The sequence below is a fragment of the Schistocerca cancellata genome, chromosome 2 (assembly GCF_023864275.1).
Source record: "Schistocerca cancellata isolate TAMUIC-IGC-003103 chromosome 2, iqSchCanc2.1, whole genome shotgun sequence".
Lineage (NCBI taxonomy): Eukaryota > Metazoa > Arthropoda > Insecta > Orthoptera > Acrididae > Schistocerca > Schistocerca cancellata.
Window position 1 is genome coordinate 943,401,008 of NC_064627.1, and position 23,406 is coordinate 943,424,413.

Below are 23,406 nucleotides of genomic sequence, written 5' to 3' on the forward strand. Positions count from 1 at the left end.
AGCCTCGTGACGCGGCAAAAGCCACAGTTGTTAGCAGAGTAAACATTACACATAGGCTACGTCCGGACACGTCCGCCTCGCTGGTAGCAAGAATTTCCAAGTCTACATCTTACTTGATTTTTAACCCTGTTTTCTATCATTCGGGACAAAACACACAAAAGTTCTTGGAATGTAAATGCCATTTACCACCCCCTGGATCACTGAACTAACTTTCCTTAGTGAGTGAATGTATGCGACACGGAGGGGCTTGATAATTTTTGATCATTCCGTGTCTACGAAATGGCAGCATGAGTTGAAACGACTGGAAAGAAATTGGCACCATCACTCACGGGAGCATCTAGAACGAACTCGACCGCTGCACTGAGCGAGAGAAGGGAAAGAGACAGATGCACAAACACGCCACAGTTCGTCTGAACGCTTTAACTTATGCACAACAGCAAATATGTAAGGACGTACGTGCATTACAGACTTAGCAGAGATTTTTCTAAGTAATACTTCTGTACGGGTTATCAACGTGTTGCATATCACATAACACTTGGCGATGTACACGCACTGTTTTAATGTGAGGACCATTTTATGTTGTATGCAACTGATCACTAAACACGTTTTCTCCTCTCTTTCACTCAAACGTAATTTTACGGTGAAGTGTTATGGACGGAGCATGCAGTATATGCGCATGTGCAGGCGTGGGAAAGTAACAGGGTGGTGCACAAAAATCATGGTTTCCAGCATTTTCTGTGGTGGACAGTTCTCCTGTTCATTAACAACGGCCAATTCCTCTTTAGTCATAAATATGCTGCAGAACACAAATAAAGGGTCACTTTTTCGAAACCCCGTAGTTGTCTCCCACTGCGACGCAGAAGTTTGACATTTGGCTCAAGGGAACTGGTAACCTTCGTCTATAATGGTGCAGAAAAGTGGCGCCTTGCGACGCCACCGTCGGGCTCGGCGACATTTCAAACAGCAAGGTGTCGATATGTGCGAAAGAAAGGTCAGAGCTCAGAAGATCCTGTGAGGGACAAGGTAGGTTAATCCTAGGACGCCTAAGGGGGCGGGGGGGGTTCGTTGAACCCACAATTTTTTTTTATATCCCCTGCTTTTTCCCAAGTAACTTTCATACTACATATTCCCTTTGAGCTATTGTTTGTTGGCTATTTTATGAAACGTTAGTGTCAATGTATTTTATAGAAAATTCCTGCTTTGAAAGAAAAAATAAATAAACTTATTATGGGTCCAACAACCCCCCCCCCCCTTAGGCTTCCATGCTATAGAAAATTTCCCTTAGTAGGATTTCGTATTTCTCATCTCTACAACAATGCATGTTAATTTCTTGTTGGTTGGTATTCTTGATATTCACAACAATCGGTTTACTTTCAGAGGAAGTGATCGTTGATGTCAGTCAGCTGTTATTTATCTTGTAAATTTGCATTGAGTTAGTGCAGTTCCCAACACGTAGGCCTCCAGTAACTTTGGTGTCCTACACAGCAAAAACGAAACCAAGTAAAAACTTGCTGATGTTTGGCAACAGTGCACCAAGATAAAGGCACTGTTGGAGGAGAGAAGAATAAAACCGAGATAAATGCATATTATAATTCCACTAAAGGTGGAATTGATACCATTGATCAAATGGCACGTATGTACACCTGCAAGAGGGGAACAAATAGATGGCCTCTATCTGTATTTTACTCTCTCATCGACATTTGTGCTATCAATGCAACCACCATATACATCCAGCAACATCCAAGATGGAATGAAATGAAACACAACAAACGGAAACTTTATCTTCTGCGAGCTGGGATGGAACTAGTGAAATTGCAGGTAGAAGAAAGAAGTGCCAATGCAAGAGGGTTATCTAACCAAATTGTTCAATCAATGGAGACTATTCTACAAAAGAAAATCAAAGAAGTGACAACAGAAGCACATCAGCATCCTGCAGGGAAAGGCCGGTGCCATATTTGTGTAAGAAAAGCTAAAACGAAGAAGCAGAAGTACAACAATCTAAGTAAACCAAAACAGTATTGTGGACAGTGTCATAAACATGTGTGTACACACATTCAGAAAAAATTGTGAAGTGTGTCTCTTGCCTTGAAGTTGAGGACTCAGAGTAGTCTATTGTATATGAACACATCTGTATTTTGTATTGCAATATGTCAATTTTTTATTCACTCAATCCAATATTTATAACAATTAACAATACTTATAAACAGATGTCTTAGTTAAAATACATAAACCATTTTGAAAGTTGTAATTTTTCGTCAGTAAACTTATTTAATACCTGTGGGCTCGCCGAACCCCCCCCCCCCCCCCTTGGCATCCAAGTTATAAAAAAAGGCTTGGGCGTCCTAGGGTTAATGACGTCAGATGGGCATCAGATTTCAACATTCCTGCCAAAAGGCACAGTGGACGTGTCACACGATTGGGAGGTCGTCATACCCCGTCTCATACATACTTCACCCTTTCTTTTGACGCCTCTGCGATGGAGGTAGAACCGCGTCGCCCAACTTTGCAGTCACGTCGTCTTCTTATGGTAGACCAAGGAAATCATTTCAAACACACCGCTGCTCCGACTCGACATGAAAAGGTATCAGAGTGTGGCATGAAGTACATCAGTGGAACACCCTTTCCCTTGGGGCGTTGATTCCCAACCATCTTGCAATCAGAACCGACATTTCGCATTGCGACGAGCGACTGAACGACGTTAGAGACAACCTCTGACATTGCTGATACCGCCTGGACGATTCGACGCTTCTCTAAGGACATCGTGGGCCGGAAACCGCATTGAACGTGATCCTATCCCTTAGGAGTGTAGCGCGACCGCGAATTTTATCCTGGTGTACAGGGCAGAAACAATAGGGACTGTTCAAAATCATTCGACGAAGTCTGTGTATGGTTGCGGGGGTTTTGTTTTCGCTTATTTTTGAATTGAGAACAACTGTGTGAGGTAAAATTGCATGTTTAATGTTGCAATATTTCTCACCAAGTTACAGCTTTTCACACAGTTTACAACTCGCCGGCATAAAAACAGCGCAATGGATGACGCATCTTGCCAACATCAAAAAGTTAAATAAGTTTATACACAACAATGTTAAATATTAACTCTCTGAAAGAAGGTTAATCTTAAGCACAATATTATGAAAGTTTAATTGAAAGTTTCTTTACAATAATATGAAAGTTTAATTGGACGTTTCTTTAGAAAATTGCTCCTACACATACGTTGTGATGTTGGTCAGTACTACAAAAATCGTCCGATTCCGGTTCAAAGTTCGGTACTATTTAGGATGACAATTAAGTCTACGATGGATGTTTAGTCAAGCGACAAATTTGAGCGCAAGATTACCCAAGGCCGCTCGAGACACAGTGGATGCAAGCTGGTGAACCAACAAAATTTACGCCACTGCACGCGGTATTTACCTTAAGCTGCGACCTGCTGCTGTCTGCAAGGCCGCTCTCTCCAAATAAAATTCCTACAAAACTAATCTGACCTTTGCTGAACTTTCCAGCAGAAACTTTCCTTACGTTTCTTGTTATGCAAGAAAACATGTACTCAGCCCTAGTCTTATTATGTGACGATATACACGCGCATGGTTGCAGCATCCTGCATTCCTGCATATTATAGTGCCCTCTCAGTTCTCGCAAGAACAATTAACTAATTTGGCTTGTTCGTTTCTCCACAGTTGGAGCTAACCGTTGCTACAGTTAATTTTAGCTGGAGTGCAGCCGCTGTGAACGCAGTGTCCACATCAATTTCTTCTCTGAATCGTACGGAGCATTAAGCGCTCCGTTCTGCACTTGACGCCAGTTCAGAGAAGAGTCCACAAAATTTCTCTCTTGTCCTACTCATGGTAGGACTGCCTCCCTCCACTTGGGTTCCTTTTTCACGTCACGGCGTCACGTTAATCTGCCAGGAAGTTTCATATCAGCGCACACTCCGCTGCAGAGTGGAAATCTCATTCTGGAAACATCCCCGAGGCTGTGGCTAAGCCATGTCTCCGCTATATCCTTTCTTTCAGAAGTGCTAGTTCTGCAAGGTTCGCAGGAGAGCATCTGTAAAGTTTGGAAGGTAGGAGATGAGATACTGGCAGAAGTAAAGCTGTGAGTACCGGCCGTGAGTCGTGCTTCGGTAGCTCAGATGGTAGAGCACTTGCCCGCGAAAGGCAAAGGTTCCGAGTTCGAGTCTCGGTCGGGCACACAGTTTTAATCTGCTAGGAAGTTTCACATCAGCGCACACTCCGCTGCAGAGTGAAAATCTCATTCTAGAGCCAAGTAACATTGTACCTCATTTTGTACGTAGGGGAAAGCCCGGAAAGAGTTCGGACTCAGTATTTAACCTCTAATATCTGGTAGACGAGAAGGTTAAAAGTAACTTTTCTTAGAAGAAGTTCTTGCAAGTTTATTTAGAAACAACATATGTCAGTCACAGCTGCCTATCTTAGCCGCATCGTGTGGAAAGAGCACTCGACATGTAGTCAAAGAGTACGCATAAACATAAATCACAATAAAGTTCACCATGTCCTCCATAACCAGAGCATTCTTCATGCCACCATTTTGAGCAATTTTCACACTTAATCCAATCTTTCGTGATACGCTCCTCGTAATCTTCTCCACTCCCTGCCAATCCAAAACGTCAGATCTCTCCTTGGATTTGGACCTGGTTCTTCCTGAAGATGATGGCGTGGTTAAGCAGCCCTAAAGATCGTCCGTTGTTCGTTATTGGTATTTTGTCTCTTCCTGGTTTTGTCAGGTTTAGCTTGTTTTTATAACAATACATTTTTGTACGGAGACTGCAGACAAAATTGAGTTTTCTACCATTTTCTTCTTTGTTGTGGGTCAATAATATTTTGGCAGCGGATAAAAACTGGATAGGCCTACACCTGCTCGTACATCAGAACTCTGAACTTTATCTGTGTCACGTTCGTGGTTTTTATCCTGGTGACTGCACAGACAACTCATGTGTCACTGGAGAGCAGCACATGTCTGTGGACTCCTGATGAATTCCTTTGCCTTCTTCAGCTGTTGGAATTTCGGCTTTCTCAGTGATTTCTGATGGAACAATGTCTCCTCCTGTGAAGACATCCAGATTGAACGGAAATATTCCCGTTGACCAGAAGGACTTCTCAGCTATTTGGGTTGCGGCTACTCTAGAGTCTGCAGCTTGAAACAAATCACATCTGTCTGTCTAATGCGTCTTCCTAAATTAATAATCGTTACAAATAAAGAGGGAGGGAGCGGAGGGATTAAAAGTGCACGCGTAGCCTCTCTCGCTATCTTACAGCGTAGGCCGATACGCCACACAGTTAAAAAAAATCACAAGTGGCAGTCTCTGCTTGGTTTCGCTGTTTGTCATGTCGTTTATTCCTCATAGAACGGTGGTTCTTTTGGCAAATAATTTTATTTTCTAGTGCATACCTAGGTAGTGCTTATTGCTTACGATATACTCCTTAAAGATTACATCATTTAAAACAAAAACATAATTATCTGCTATAACCAACAAATGTGGCGAAGCTCTTCAAGTTTACATGTTATGCCGTCGCTATAGAAGCACCAACTGGGTGTAGCTTGTCGTCGTCGGTCAGTGTTCCCAATGTAGAGAAAATGCCACTGACGCTCTTACCAGACGCGTACTCTCATCCGACCTTACGCTAACTTACTTTCATTCAAAAAAAGGAACAGGTTTCCTGATACCAGAGATTTATGCTGTCCACTTCATCACTGCAAAAATAACGAGACAAATTAGAGAATGCTGGCCGAAGTGGCCGAGCGGTTCTAGGCGCTTCAGTCTGGAACCGCGCGACCGCTACGGTCGCAGGTTCGAATCCTGCCTCGGGCATGGATGTGTGTGATGTCCTTAGGTTAGTTAGGTTTAGGTAGTTGTAAGTTCTAGGGGACAGATGATCTAAGATGTTAAGTCCCATAGTGCTCAGAGACATTTGAACCAAATTAGAGAATAAATAATTTGTTAAGAACGTTCTCAGTGCCACATCAGGAAACTGAATGGTTCTAAGTGCCAGTAAGAAAGTTTTTATTCAGTTTCCATTAATACTGAAGCACTACGTTTTATTGGTGGTACTACAAGTGTGTAAATACTGCAAAAACATTTTAGTAGTCGAATTGTAGGCAACAAAACCCATTTCTCATTTCGTCTACATTTCTTACGAAAGTATAACTAATTAAATTCATGAAAAAATCTCTCAGTGTTGACTTCTGCTTCTTACACAACTCATTCTTGTTGATGTTGATGTTGCAGAGTTCACAGTAAAACTCCCCGTGCTGTTGAGGAACAAAGGGCAACATCGTCAACAGGCTTTTCTGCTTTGCGACTGATAAACATGGCTGGTCTTTCACATGAAGTTCGGCGTGGCGCACATCTGCCATTGTCTTTCCTCTTTTGAATACAGTGAAATTATTTTATTCTTCTGTTTGAGGATAACAATTTTTAATAGGTATATGAGATCGATGAGTATAAGACAGTCTGATCATACACCTCCATTGATAAAGATGTTTCACATCTTTAAAATCAAATAACTTAGTTGCACGCATTGGAATGAATTTGGATCTCCTCAGGGAAACATTACTTGGCACATAGACCAATCAGTTTCTAATAATGAACGTTTTAGTCATTTTCTCCGTGACTGGCACTTGGAACAAGTCTATAAACGTGCAACAGCACTGGAAACGCGATTTTGGAAAGAAATGTGGTTAGCACAGTGGATTCACATTCTGGAGGACAAATGTTCAAATCCCCGTCCGGCCATCCAAATTTAAGTTTTCCTTGATTTTCCTAAATCGCTTAAGGCAAATAGCGGGATGGTCTCTTTGAAAGATCAGGATCAATTTTCTTCCCCATTCATCCCTCTAATCCGAGCTTGTGCTCGATCTCTAATGACCCCGCTTAGACGGCACGTTAAACTCTGGTCTTCTTCCCTTTCATTAAAATAAAGTGGCGCTTAGAACGTTTTCCGTTCCCACTCCTCAACTGGCCGTGAAAGGCAGACGTAGGATAACGAATGCCGTTCTGCTACACAGTTTTCATCTTTCAGAAACATTAATAACGATCAGAACAGCGAACGACAAGCGACCGTCTCATTATGAGAAGGCGCCAGTCGCTGGTCGACATTCTGTGTCGTGCTGAGGTAATCTGCAGCTGCAGTCGTCTCTTAGCGAGCCAACACGTCCAGCTGAACACGTGCCTTTTGTCTGGTTCATGCTGGCTATTCCGAGGTCCTTGTGTAAGAAAGCAGCGCCTTTATTGTCGCCCGAGACCATTATCCCCTTTATTCCATTTACCGTCGGTGTTAAATAGTACCTCTTGCACTTCATACTGTTGCTCCCGGCGACGAGGGATCCCTAACTTTATCAGTGGTCCACCTGAGGCAGCATTACTACACGTGTTTCACCTGGAACACTTGACCTAGGTGACAAAGCTTCAAAATCGTGCTGTATTAGTTCTCGAAGAGAACCAATGTGCATCGCCAGTCTACATTATTATAATTAGTAAATAACACAAGAAGAATACTATCTCATCATTCAGAGAAGAGACGTACTAGTTTATCTGGAGGTGTTCTTGCAACAGTGAAGTAGAGGATGGACGAAATTCTGTTATACAATGAGGTTGAAAGCCTTTGCTAAATATCCCCCTTTCGTGGCAATTTCTATTTTCCATCGAAGAGCAAATTTTCTTATAACCTTTGTGACGTATTATACTTCCCATTTCCTCCTCACTTCCCATGAAATTTTTGGATACACTTTAAGATAAAAATGAAAGTGACTCACGACAGGAATGATCTGAATGGGACACAAAACGATGGATGTGATTTACATGTCCAGTAAACCGAATTATAATTTCAGAAAAATAAAGCACTCCGTCTTCAGAACACGAGTGGTGTACCGGGACCATCCGACGCCGTGTCATCCTCGGTGGAGGATGCGGATAGGCAGGGCGTGGGGTCAGCACACCGCTCACCGGTCGTAAGGTGGTATTCTTGACTGAAGCCGCTACTACTCGGTCGAGTAGCTCCTCAACTGGCATCACGAGGCTGAGTGCACCCCGAAAAATGGCAACAGCGCATGGCGGCCTGGATGGTCACCCATCCAAGTGCCGACCACGCCCGACAGCGCTTAACTTCGGTGATCTCACGGGAACCGGTGTATCCACTGCGGCAAGGCCGTTGCCACATAATTTCAGAAAAATGGATGATTTATTCAGGAGAAACAGATTAACAAATTGAGCAAGCCAATAATGCGCTGTGCGTGGCCCCTCCCGCCAGAGGTTCGTGTCCCACCTCGGGCGTGGGTGTGTGTGTTGTTGTTAGCATAACTTAGTTTAGGTATTGTGTAAGACTATGGACCAATGACCTCAGCAGTTTGGTCCCTTAGGAATTCACACATATTTGAATATTTTTGAACAATAACGCGTTGGTCTACCTGTGGCCCTTATGAAAACAGTTATTCCGTTTGACACTGATCGAGAGAGTTATTGGATGTCCTCCTGAAGGGTATCATGCCAAATCCTGTCCAGTTGGCGCATTAGATCGTCAAAATCCCGAGATAGTTGAAGGGCTCTGCTCATAATGCTCCAAACTTTCTCAACTGGGGAGAGATCCGGCGACGTTGTTGTTCAAGATAGGGCTCGACAAGCATGAAGACAAGCAGTAGAAACTCCCGTCAAGTGCGGGCGAAAATTATCTTGCTGAAATGTAAGCCCAGGATGGCTTGCCAAGAAGGAAACAAACCGGGACGTAGAACATCGTCGATGTACCACTGAGCTGTAAGGGCGACGTGGATGATAACCAAAGGGATCCTGCTATGAAAAGAAATGGCGCCCACGTTATCACTCCTGATCGTCGGGTTGTATGGCGAGTGACAGTCAGGGTGGCATCCCACCACTGTCTGCAGCGTCTCCAGACACGTCTTCGCTGGTCATTATGATCAATTCGAACAGAAGACAGTTCTACTCCAGTCAATGAGATTCCAGGTCGAATATCTGCAGACAGTGGTGGGATACAAACCTGGTGCTCGACGACCAGGACTAAAGCTCTAGCCCGCATCTCGTGGTCGTGCGGTAGCGTTCTCGCTTCCCACGCCCGGGTTCCCGGGTTCGATTCCCGGCGGGGTCAGGGATTTTCTCTGCCTCGTGATGGCTGGGTCTTGTGTGCTGTCCTTAGGTTAGTTAGGTTTAAGTAGTTCTAAGTTCTAGGGGACTGATGACCATAGATGTTAAGTCCCATAGTGCTCAGAGCGATTTGAGTTTGAACTAAAGCTCTGGGGTTGCAATTTTTTTTTATTTCAGCAAGGTAATGACAGCCCGCACACAGGGACACTGTCTTCATGCTTGCCATGCATGCCTACCCTACCAGCAACGTCTCCGGATCTGTCCCCAATTAAGGACGTTTAGAGCTTAATAGGCAGGACCATCTAAGTAGCTCAGGATTTTGACCATCTGACGCGCAAGTTGGACAAAATTTGGCACGATATCCCTCAGGATCATATCCAACAACTCTCATCAATCAATGCCTTATCAAGTAACTACTTGCGTAAGGGCCAGAGGTGGAACAACGCGTTACTCACTTGCTCAATTTGTGAAGCTCATTCTTTTGAATAAATCTTCCAATGTTTCTGAAATCGTAATGATTTGTTCGTTTGAAAATGTACATCACACCTACCGATTTCCATCCCATGTAGGTAATTTCTTCGTCGACTGTCTTTTATTCTTAGAGTGCACATTTTGATCAGTTTTGCTGCTATCAAGTCATAAAGAGTCCCACTAGATGGTACCTCCTGTGCACATACTATCAACAATTGCAACAGAGTATGACTTAGACATACAAAGTTTCAGTCGGCAGTGCGAACGGTAGTTAGGGGCAATGGGCTACAAATTAGGCATCTGAATGACAAATGAGATAATCTGTTGTTTAACGATAGTACAAGTTGTAGCACGTCATATTTTCATGTGAAGTACCGCCTTAGTTTCCCACTTGAGCGATGTGAGTAATCCAAAAATATTAACTATTAGATAGCGTGTTGTGTCCTGAAAAATTTCATTAAAATTTGTTTCCTTTTGCTTGTTTCATGTTGAAAAAGCAAGTTCCCTGACAAGGTGGTCCAGTCATGGTCTACCGACACGGATAGTGCCAGAGCAGATCACTAACAGAGTTGCCAGGAAGAGTTGCTAAACTCCATTGTCAAGAGAGACTTTGTACTATGTTATTCACAAAACTTGGACGAAAAATATTGAATATTGTATCAGTTCATGTAATTTGTTGTCTTAATGTAATCTCTCTCACGGTGTGCATAATAAAATGTGGATCTACAATATATTATGCTGCGTACGTCTCTCGAGTACAGCTGTACCTCACCAACGTGGTCCCTTACTAAGAAAAGTATTATTCAGATTACACAAATTTTATTAAAAGTGGACAAGCTTGCAAGCAATTTATTGAAAAAGATATTTATTAAAGGAAAGGTATTGGTCTAAATCTCAACATGAATTTTAAATATATTTGATTTGACGAAGTCTTTCACAAAACAATTACATCGATATTAAGAACAGCAGTGAAGAGCAGCTCTCTGGAGCGCGAATCGAAACTTATTCAATGTCAGAAATGTCTCTGAAGATAGTTAGAAAAAAGGGAAAGCAAACAATAATTGGAATTATTTTATACAGAGTGACCTTAATAGATTTATCAGATCTGAGCTTCAAGGAACAATTACACGGAAATAATTCAGACACATGTAGTCAAATAGCATCTGTAAATTATCGATCTTAGCGATGAAGCGTTTTTGTTTTCACAGATGAGCATGTTCGACCTTCAGCATTAACAGCAAGTGATTTGAATGATTTCTATGCTCTTCTCTTTCGATAAAAGGATCTGCATCGTACACTTAGAAGATTTAAATAACAAATTTACGTACTGTGGAGCCAATAAAGTTAAATAAAAGAAGATTAGTATGCCGTAAAATGACAATAATATGCACGGTCAAACCAATCACCTTAAGAAAATATTTTGTCGCAGATGTAGAGATACTAGAATTCACTGTAATAAGAATTTATATCCATCCACCCTGTTTAAAGCTGAGACACATTTTGATGACATAATGTTACTGGGTATTGATACTGAATATTTTCAAAAGTTACGAGGGTTGCTCAGAAAGTAATGCACAACGTTTTTTTTTTCTTCAACAATTCTTTATTGAACATAATGAAAACTACACACACGAAAGAATGGTGTTTCATCTATACACCCTATTTTCCCACATAATCTCCATCCCGTTCTGTGGCCTTCCTTCAGCGCGAAACAAGGGCGTGTATGCCCTGTCGCTACCAGTCCTTATCCTCCTGGTGGAGCCAGTGCTGCCCTGTGTGAATCACCGCCTCATCGTCCTCAAAATGTCTTCCACGAATGGCAACCTTTAATGACCCAAACAAGTGGAATTCCAAGGAAGATCGATCAGAGCTGTAGGGTGTACGGGTAACACTGTCCAAACATGTTTTGCGATGTGTTCAGCAGTCGTCAGCTTTGTGTGGGGCGAAGCGTTATCGTGTTGCATCGAAACATCACCTGCGTTGCTGTGGCGCCGAAGTCGCCAGAAGCGCATCTTGAGTTTTGTTAATGTGTTGGCATATGCTTCTGAATTAATTGTACCGACTCTTGCCATTACATCAATGAAAATCACACATTTAGTCCCATAACACGGTGAGCATGACCCTACCGGTGGAATCAGCTGCTTTGAATGTGTTCTTCTATGGGGAGCGGGAATGGCCCTATTCCATAGACTGTCGCTTTGTATCGGGCCCTAAATGGTGAACCAGGTTTCATCATCTGTCACAATCCGGGGCAAGAAGGCCTCCCCCTCAGCTTCAAAACGTTGCAACAAATCAAGACAAATCTTTTTTCTGTGGGATTTGTGATCTACCGCTAGACGCCTCGAGACCCATCTTGCACACACTTTTGAATATCCAAGAGTTCGGATAATTGTATCCACAGTTCCTTTGCTGATCGACAGATGCAGCGCCAACTGCCGAGTCGTAATGCGTCTGTCCTCGCGAATGACAACACCAGCTCGCTGCAACATACCAGGTGTGACAGCCGTGGATGGTCTCCCCGAACCGCCTTCTGATAACCTCACCCTCCGTGCCCAGAGAGTAACTGTACTTCTGTCGATAGCAGATGTTCCACAGACTTTGCACAAGCGTTTTTCAATATTCCCCGCAGTTTCTTTCTCTGCAGTGAGAAACTCAATGACGGCACATCGCTTGTAACGTACAGACGCCTTTTTGAAACTGTAATGCAGCTACGCTATCTGACGGGAGTGACGGAAACTTGGCGCGCTCACTGAGGAGACTTCAAATAATAAATATGTAACGTTTCATATTCGTAGCTGTGTTTACGGCTGAGAGAAAAAAGGTGGTGCATTACTTTCTGCCGGCCGCGGTGGCCGTGCGGTTCTGGCGCTGCAGTCCGGAACCGCGACGCTGCAACGGTCGCAGGTTCGAATCCTGCCTCGGGCATGGGTGTGTGTGCTGTCCTTAGGTTAGTTAGGTTTAAGTAGTTCTAAGTTCTAGGGGACTTATGACCTAAGATGTTGAGTCCCATAGTGCTCAGAGCCATTTGAACCATTACTTTCTGGGCAACCCTCGTATTTTACCCAGCTCAATTGAAACACCGCTTTCGGTTCACCGAAAACTGAAACTCGTAACGCGAGAAGCTTTTAATAATTTCTACAACGATACTATCTCGAAATATCAAAAAAAAATCTAAAGAGATTATGATCGTTTGTGAAGTACACCAGCGACAAGACACAATCAACACCTTCACTGCACGACAGCAATGCTAATGTCACTGATAACAGTGCCACTAAAGCAGAGTTACGAAACATGATTTTCCGGAATTCCTTCACCGTAGAAGACGAATCAAGAATAGCTGCCAATGTGAATAACTTGGGAATAGATATCCTACGTCTAGCAAAGCAGCTTAAATCACTCAATGAAAACAAGTGTTCCAGTCAAGATTTTATACCAGTTTTGTTCCTTTCAGAGCACGCTTTATATAATAGCCCCACACTTGGTCATATGCAACGGCTCGCTTGACGAAAGATTCATACATAAAGACTGCGAAGTTGTGCAGGTCACGTAAATACTTACGAAAGGAATCAGGAGTAATCCGCTGAATTACAGACTCATGTCACTAATGTCGATTTGCAACAGGATTTTGGAACATATAAATTATCTCGAAGAATTTACGTATTGGCACAGTCAGCACGTATTCCGAAAATATCGTTCTTGTGAAGGATAACTAGGTCATTGACACTAAGTGAACGAAATGATCATATGGCATTGCTGGCCAGGAGTAACACCTGGGGAAGTTCGGCCGCCAAGATGGAAGTCTTTTCAGTCGTCGCCACACTGGGTGACTTACGTGTTGTTGATGACGAAATGATGAGGACAACAACACCCAGACTCCGAGTGGAGAAAATTTATGATCCAGTCAGGAATCGAACCCAGTCCTGCTGCATGGCAGTCAAACATGCAGACCTCTCAGCCCTTGCGGCGGACTCAGAGGAAGTAATGAGTTCTATGAACAGGTGACCTCTTATTGGATTCAATTTTTTTTAGATTTTCAGAAGACTTGACATCGCTTCACACAAGCGACTTCTAATCAAATTACGTGCCTATAGTTGTGCGACTGGATTCGTAATTTGCTGTCAGAAAGGTTACAGTTCACAATAATCGACCGAAAGTCGTCGAGTAAAAGAATTGATATCAGACGTTCCACAAGAATATGATACAAGGCCACTGATGTTCCTTATCCGTATAAAAGATTTTGGAGACAATCTGAGCAGCCCTCTTAGCTTGTGTCGAGCTGATGTTAGTACTGGTCGTATTATTCTCATTACATTGCGTTTATTGCATTTACCCTCCTGTGGTAAGCTTAGAATCCATTATTAGATCTCGTTATCCAAGTATTAAAAGTTCAGTTATTTACTTCAGTGGGTAACAAGTGTTTTGCTTTTCGATAACAAACTTGATTGTTATAGTGAGCACTTATTTTTGTTATAGATTAGATAATGCCTCCTCTCATTAATATGTTTGTGTGCGTGTTCTGGTACCCATTGTGTCACGCTTCATTGAGCCACCCATTTATCATTCAGTAAGACGCTTCCGTTGCCTGGCATCATTTCCTTTAACTGATTTGTATAATCATATAGGGTGTCTCTCTTCTTTGTAGGTCACCAGAGATCGGACTTCAGCATCGTAAAGTACGAGAACAGCACGACCTACGACCCACAATGAAAGAGCTGTTATTAAATTGTGTATAACTGATAAAATATATTGGCGCCCCCGCAACCCGCAGCCCCTTTACTTACTGTAACGAGATGAAAATTTAAATTTTCTCATGTAATTTGTATATTCTGTCCTAATAGGACCTGCTTGCTTCTCCGTAATTATTTGTTGCTTTCCGATCGCCGAATTATCTCTGATCTTATGTTTCTGTTCTTTAAATTTCAGCCGCGCGATCTCGGGCGTCTTGTCACGGTACGCGCGGCTTCCCCCGTCGGAGGTTCGAGTCCTCCCACGGGCATGGGTGTGGGTATCATCCTTACTGTAAATTAGTATAAGTTAGGTTAAGTAGTGTGTAAGCTTAGGGACCTATGACCTCAGCAGTTTGGTCCCATAAGACCTTACCACAAATTTCCAATTTTTTAAAATTTCAATACTACTTCTTATGGCGTAGTGGTTAAAGTTGTGGAGTGTTGCTTATTTTTGTACATCGGTTACAATATTTTCAACCCGATTATAATAAAAAATCTACATGCAGTATTGTGTGGTTGTATGACGCACCGAGCCATTTTACGCCATATTATCTCAGCGTGCAGTGGCTGGCTAAGCACGTTACAAGGTATGAAACGCAGTCTATTAAGTATTCTATCTCTGGCTGCAGAAATATAAGAATATTATACCTAATGCACGTGCATTTAACAATAAATTACGCAGTTGGCCTGACCTCTAAACACAACAGTAGAAAAATTACAACAAACGGTGGCAAAACATCTATCATATCGGTGCACTAAACCAGCAGAAACAGGTGGCTTCTCCCATCTGCCGAGTTAATTTATCAACAACTACAAGAGATCAGTAATCTTAAGGCGTTTACTGGGATAGAAAATCAGAAGATAAGGATGCGTCATATTTCCCAGATAATAAAGAAACCGCCATACTAGCGATTTGCTTTTACCAAAGGCGTAGTATACATGTGACAAACGACGTTGGCAATATGGCTACTATAAGGTCATATCATTGGCGATATAATGGAACATGAAGAAAAACAGTTTTGATTATGAAAATTTACTACATTCTAAAAGAATAGTTTTAATTACGACTGTTAAAATCAGTCGCATAGAAATAAGATAGACACTGTGAAATGTAAAACTTTCACGCGATATAAATTTCTTGGAAAGAAAACGAATCGATTATTCCGAAAAAACTTCTGTAGGTAATAAATGAAAAGCACAGGACTGTAGAACATAAGCTACGTGGTGCTTTTCATTTATTGTAATGTCGTTCTACTAAGAACCGCCGGAAGAATCAGCTGAAATTTTATAGCTATAATGGACATCAATACGCATGGCACGAATTAAAAAAATTATTTATAGTAAATAAACAGTAGCTACTATCGGGAAGTTCACTTTAGCTGCTAGCTCAAGAGGAGCGTGCACTACGCAGTTTCGAGTATATGCAGTTTCGAGTATATGTAGTTTCACTGGAAAATCGAAAAGTGCTTGACAAGAAGAACTTTCACCTCTGCTCTTAAAGAAACCTAATTAAACATAAAACATTTCAACAGCTGTCGTGGTGACCACATCTACATCTACATGGTTACTCTGCAATTCACACTTTAGTGCCCGGCAGAGGGTTCATCGAGCCATTTTAATACTACTCTCCACTCTCGAAAGGCGCGTGGGAAAAAGGAGCACATAAATTTTTCCGTTCGAGCACTGATTTCTCTTATTTTATTATGATGATCATTTCTCCCTTCGTAGGTGGGTGTCAACAAAATATTTTCGCATTCTGAAGAGAAAGCTGGTGATTGAAATTTTGTAAATCCATCTCGCCACAAAGAAAACCGCCTTTGTTTTAGTGACTGCCACCCCAGTTCACGTATCATATCAGCGACACTCTCACCCCTATTGCGCGATAACACGAAAGGAGCTGCCCTTCTTTGCACTTTTTCGACGTCCTTCGTCAATTCTACCCGGTAAGGATCCCACACCGCGCAGCAACATTCCAGCAGAGGACGAACAAGAGTAATGTAGGCTGTCTCTTTAGTGGGTTTCTCACATCTTCTAAGTGTTCTGCCAACAAAGCGCAGTCTTTGTATCGCCTTCCCCACAATATTATCTATGTGGTCTTCCCAATTTAAGTTGCTCGTAATTGAAATTCCTAGGTATTTAGTTGAATTGGCAGCCTTAAAGATTTGTGCGATTTATCTTACACCCAAAATTTATCGGATTTCCTTTAGTACCCATGTGGATGACATCGCACTTTTCTTTTTCTATTGCCACTTTTCTCACCATTCAGAAATTCTCTCTAGATCATTTTGTAATTGGAATTGATCGTCTGATGATTTTACTAGATGGTAAATTACAGCGTCATCTGCAAACAGTCTAAGGGGGCTGCTCAGATTATCACCTAGATCCTTTATATAAATCAGGAACAGCAGAGGGTCTATAACACTACCTTGCGGAACGCCAGATATCACTTCTGTTCTACTCGGTGATTTACCGTCTATTACTACGAACTGTGACCTCTCTGAGAGGAAATCACGAATCCAGTCACACAACTGAGACGATACTCCATATGCACGCAATTTGATTAACAGTCGCTTGTGAGGAACAGTATCAAAAGCCTTCTGGAAATCTAGGAATATGTAATCGATCTGAGATCCCTTGCCGACAGCACTCATTACTTCAGGGGAATAAAGCACAAGTATGTTGCAGAAGAACGATATTTTCTGAATCCATGTTGGTTATGTATCAATAAGTCATTTTCTTCAAGGTGATTCATAATGTTCGAGTACAGTATATGCTCCAAATTCCTACTGCAAATTGAGGTCAGTGATATGGGTCTGTAATTCAAATGGGTTACTCCTGCTTCCTTTCTTGAATATTGGTGTGACCCGTGCTACTTTCCAGTCTTTAGGAACAGACTTTTCGTCAAGTGAGCGGTTGTATATGATGGCTAAGAAAGGCGCTATAGTGTCTGCGTACTCTGAAAGGAACCTGATTGGTATACCACCTGGACCGGAAGACTTGCCTTTCTTAAGTGATTTGAGTTGTTTCGCAACAACTAAGATATCTAATTTTATATCACTCATGCTAACAGCTGTTCTGGTTCCGGAATACTTACTTCGTCTTCTTTCGTGAAGAAATTATGGAAAACTGTATTTAGTAACTCCGCTTTAGTGGCACCATCATCGGTAACATTTCCATCGCTATCGCGCAGTGACGGTATTGGCTGTTTTTTGCCACTGGGTACTTTACATACAACCAGAATCTCTTTCGATTTTCTACCATATTTTGAGACAATGTTTCATTGTGGAAACTATTAAAAGCATCTCGCTATCACGTCTGCACTAAACTTCGAGTTTCCGTGAAACTTAGCCAGTCTTGGGGATTTTGTGTCCTTCTGAATTTGGCATGGTTTTTTCGTTGCTTCTGCAACAGGGTTCTGACGTGTTTTGTGTACCATGGTGGATCAGCCTCGTCTCTTATTAACTTATGCGGTATGAATGTATCTATTGCAGTCGATACTGTATCTTTGAATTTGAGCCATATGTGGTCTACACTTACATAATTAGCTTGGAAGGAATGGAGACTCTCTCTTAGGAAGGCATCAAGCGAATTTTTATCTGCTGTTTTAAATAGATATATCATGCGTTTATTTCTAGTGGTTTTCACTGATGTGGTTTTGTGCCTCGCTACAATGACCTTGTGTTTCTCTAATCCCTGTATCCATCATGACGCTCTCTATTAGATCAGGATTATTTGTGGCTAAGAGGTCAAGTGTGTTTCCACAATCATTTACAATTCGTATGGGATCATGAACTAATTCTTCAAAGTAATTCTCAGAGAAAGCACTTAGTACAATTTCGGAAGATGTTTTCTGTCTACCACCGACTTTGAACATGTATTTTCGCTAACAAATCGAGGGTAGATTGAAGTCTCCACCAATTATAACTGTATTAGTGGGGTACTTATTTGTAATGAGATTCAAGTTTTCTTTGAACCGTTCAGCTATTATATCATCTAAGTCGGGCGAGGGGGGGTGGGGGGGGCGGTAGAAGGAGCCAATTATTTTTTTGGTACGGCTGTTGAATATAACGTCGACCCATAGTAATTCGCAGGAACTATCTATTTCAACTTCACTACAAGATAAACTATTACCAACAGACACAAACACCACCACCACCTACTTTATTTAATCTATCCTTTCTGAACACGGTTTGGGCCTCTAAAAATTTCGTCAGAATATATCTCCGGCTTTAGCCAGCTTTCTGTTCCTATAACGATGTCAGCATCAGTGTTTTCTATCAGCGCTTGAAGCTCTGGCACTTTTAGAACACAGCTACGACAATTTACAACTACAATATCGACTGTTGCTTGGTCGATTCTCGTCGTTTCTTTGCCCTGTACCCTTCGAGACTGAAGCCTTTTCTGATCTTTCCCGAGTCTGTCTAACCTAAAAAACTGCCCAGTCCATGCCACACAGCCCCTGCTACCCGTGTAGCCGCCTCCTGTGTGTAGCGGACATCTGACCTATTTAGCGGAACCCGAAACCCCACCACCCTATGGCGCAAGTCGAGGAATCTGCAGCCTACACGGTGGCAGAACCGTCTGAGCCTCTGATTCATACCCTCCACTCGGCTCTTTACCAAAGGTCCACAATCGGTCCTGTCGAGGATGCTGCAGATGGTGAGCTATGCCATCATCTCGCTAGCAAGAAAACCAGAGAGAATCTCTTCCGATCCATAGCGACACACATTATTAGTGCCGACATGAGCCGCCACCCGTAGTTGGCTGCACCCTGTACCCTTCATGGCATCCGGAACGGCCCTTTACACATCTTGGATGACTCACCCCGGCATGCACGGAACGAGCTACAATTATAAGTCTAAGCTAGTATCGGAGAAAACACGTTATATAGCCCAAGTGGAGACTTTGATGCAAAGCTAAAAATACACTCCTGGAAATTGAAATAAGAACACCGTGAATTCATTGTCCCAGGAAGGGGAAACTTTATTGACACATTCCTGGGGTCAGATACATCACATGATCACACTGACAGAACCACAGGCACATAGACACAGGCAACAGAGAATGCACAATGTCGGCACTAGTACAGTGTATATCCACCTTTCGCAGCAATGCAGGCTGCTATTCTCCAATGGAGACGATCGTAGAGATGCTGGATGTAGTCCTGTGGAACGGCTTGCCATGCCATTTCCACCTGGCGCCTCAGTTGGACCAGCGTTCGTGCTGGACGTGCAGACCGCGTGAGACGACGCTTCATCCAGTCCCAAACATGCTCAATGGGGGACAGATCCGGAGATCTTGCTGGCCAGGGTAGTTGACTTACACCTTCTAGAGCACGTTGGGTGGCACGGGATACATGCGGACGTGCATTGTCCTGTTGGAACAGCAAGTTCCCTTGCCGGTCTAGGAATGGTAGAACGATGGGTTCGATGACGGTTTGGATGTACCGTGCACTATTCAGTGTCCCCTCGACGATCACCAGTGGTGTACGGCCAGTGTAGGAGATCGCTCCCCACACCATGATGCCGGGTGTTGGCCCTGTGTGCCTCGGTCGTATGCAGTCCTGATTGTGGCGCTCACCTGCACGGCGCCAAACACGCATACGACCATCATTGGCACCAAGGCAGAAGCGACTCTCATCGCTGAAGACGACACGTCTCCATTCGTCCCTCCATTCACGCCTGTCGCGACACCACTGGAGGCGCGCTGCACGATGTTGGGGCGTGAGCGGAAGACGGCATAACGGTGTGCGGGACCGTAGCCCAGCTTCATGGAGACGGTTGCGAATGGTCCTCGCCGATATCCCAGGAGCAACAGTGTCCCTAATTTGCTGGGAAGTGTCGGTGCGGTCCCCTACGGCACTGCATAGGATCCTACGGTCTTGGCGTGCATCCGTGCGTCGCTGCGGTCCGGTCCCAGGTGGACGGGCACGTGCACCTTCCGCCGACCACTGGCGACAACATCGATGTACTGTGGAGACCTCACGCCCCACGTGTTGAGCAATTCGGCGGTACGTCCACCCGGCCTCCCGCATGCCCACTATACGCCCTCGCTCAAAGTCCGTCAACTGCACATACGGTTCACGTCCACGCTGTCGCGGCATGCTACCAGTGTTAAAGACTGCGATGGAGCTCCGTATGCCACGGCAAACTGGCTGACACTGACGGCGGCGGTGCACAAATGCTGCGCAGCTAGCGCCATTCGACGGCCAACACCGCGGTTCCTGGTGTGTCCGCTGTGCCGTGCGTGTGATCATTGCTTGTACAGCCCTCTCGCAGTGTCCGGAGCAAGTATGGTGGGTCTGACACACCGGTGTCAATGTGTTCTTTTTTCCATTTCCAGGAGTGTATATCTGTGTATCTTGAGTAAATCGAAAAGGTTATCGAAGATTCTCATAACGAGAAACGAGAGGGAATTACCTGTATGTACTTCAAAGAAATTTTTTATAGACCAGATCGAGTTCAAAACTATTTCTTATTGACCGGCTTTGACAAGTAAGACTGCCATCTTCGGATCTTCAAAAATGTTTTGGGTTGTACGTCATGTTCTTGTAATGAACGCACATTGGAACATGTCGTACAACCAAAGAAGCTTTTGAAGATCTGAGGATGAATCTTAGCTGTCGAAATCGGTCAATCCAAAATAATTTAGAACGCGACCTTAGCTTTAAATAATTTCTGGAAAGGTTATCACAAAACGAACTTTAAGTATTTGTCGAAAGAAAACGAACCATTGGCGTAAAGAAAGCACTACAGCTGTATTGCGAAACATGATAACCAGTATGAATTTTAACGGAAAAATTATCAATGTTAAAATAAATGTCCAAATATAAACTGATTTATTTCTTGTTATTTAAATTCTCTTTTTATATATATATCACCGGTTGCCGTAAGATGACTACTAAAAGATTATAATTAATGTTAGTCTGGTTGGGAATTTGGTAAGCTAAACTGGATACCTGGTGAAACAGTTGCTCAATAATGCAAGGTTAACTTCCCCAGATACCTCACAGCTTTTAACCCGCTTTTATTGTCTTGAGTACCAGCACCGCTTTCAGAACAAATAAATGCATCAACATTACACTATATATATATATATATATATATATATATATATATATATATATATATATATATATATATATATATTACTGGGTGTACTGGGTGTCCCTATATAGAGCCGTCAGGCTCATTTACTGTGACGATTTGGAAGAAATTTGCAATTTCGTTTTTGCAATGTGTAACTGAAGTCAGCCCAAACACGGTTCATCACGTCTTTGGCGCGACACGCAGGTGTCGGCAGAAAGCATCGGCATTTTTCCTGTTACAAACTAAATTTTTGGAGCGGAACTTTACGTGCCCATTCGGTAGAACGGTTGCAGATCAGTATAGTGTGATATCTATTTTACTGATATGTATTGACAGGGACAGTGAAACATGAGGAATAGCCAGTACTCCTGCAGCAACTCAGCAGCGCTGCTGCATGACAGTAGCAGTCAGCACGGGCCAGGGCAGTGCTGTCGTTGCTGCAGTACTGGTTCTTATTCTTGTTGTAAGTTCCTGTTAATACATATCAAGGAAACGGACGCCGCATTAGACTAATTTGGGACCGCTCTATAAAATGGGCAAGTATAGTTCCGCTTTAAATATCATTTAGTTTGTAACGGGAAAGAGGCTGCCGCTTTCCGTCAACACTGGGCGTCGCGTGAAACACTTGACGGACAGTGTTTGGGATGATAACAGCTACATATTGTAAAAACTGAAATGTAAATGTCTGAAGAAACATCAGAGAAAATTCGTCTGATGACTTAGAGGGACACCTGGTGTATACGGGATGAATCACCTAAATCTGCACCGCAAATATTGCGGAAATGGAAAGTATGCGCTGTTTTCACAGAACGGATTGGCAGCCAGGTGCTCATATTGTTGGTCAATAAACAGACTGCAAGCATACTTACAAAATGTACTTTTTGTGCAAACATACACTTTATTGAATGGAACAATAGCTATTGACATTAAACTAAAAGTTGGCTAAATTAGAATCTTACAGGATTCTACTGAGTGTCACTTACGAGATATCGTATTTTTAAGCGTTTCTACACCGACACTTGTTTGTGCCATTCAACCTACGTAACTGCTTAGGATGTTATTTTTTCTTGCAGTGTTCTTGTGTGTTGCTTGAGGGCATTGCGACTTGCCAGTCAGCGTGTCCAAACAGTAGGTCGAGGGTTGATTTACCAACGCAGAAAAAGCCGACGTGTTTATAGTGTATGGGGAGCGTAGGAAGAATGCAGTTCGTTCTTGTACGGTGTATGCGTCAAGATATCCCGACAGAAGTCATCTTCAACCAGTTACGTGAAAGCGGTAGTGTAACAGAAGAAAACAAGTAACGATAGAAGAGGGGGAAATCAATGTACTTGCTGCTGTTGCAGTTGATCCGCACATTATCTCCCGCACAATTGCTTGAGGAAGTGACATTTGTCAGGGAAGGTCCTGCGCATTCTCCATCGTCATAGATTCCATCCCTAACATGTCTCTCTCTCTCACTCTCTCTCTCTCTCTCTCTCTCTCTCTCTCTCTCTCACTTTCTCTCTCTCTCTCGAGTTGCTGGAAATGATTGTGATAAACGTGTTAACTTCTGTACAAGGGCATTAAGACAAGATACTCCAAAATGGTTCGAAAAAATTGTTCAAATGGCTCTGAGCACTATGGGACTTAACTTCTGAGGTCATCTAGAACTTAGAACTACTTAAACCTAACTAACCTAAAGACATCACTCACACCCATGCCCGAGGCAGGATTCGAACCTGCGACCGTAGCTGTCGCGCGGTTCCAGACTGTAGCGCCTAGAACCGCTCGGCCACCCCGGCCGGCCCCGAAATGGTTCAAATGGTTCTAAGCACTATGGGACTTAACATTTGAGCTCATCAGTCCCCTAGACTTAGAACTACTTAAACCTAACTAACCTAAGGACATCACACACATCCATGCCCGAGGCAGGATTCTAACCTGTGACCGTAGCAGCAGCGCAGTTCCGGACTAAAGCGCCTAGCACCGCTCGGTCACAGCGGCCAGCAGGATACTCCAAATGTATAATATT

General features: G+C 43.1%; 1 pseudogene; it reads right to left on the bottom strand.

The window, feature by feature from the left end:
- Positions 1–8,052: 8,052 nt before the first annotated feature.
- On the bottom strand, positions 8,053–8,170 carry LOC126164242 (5S ribosomal RNA; annotated as a pseudogene).
- Between the last annotated feature and the right edge of the window lie 15,236 nt (positions 8,171–23,406).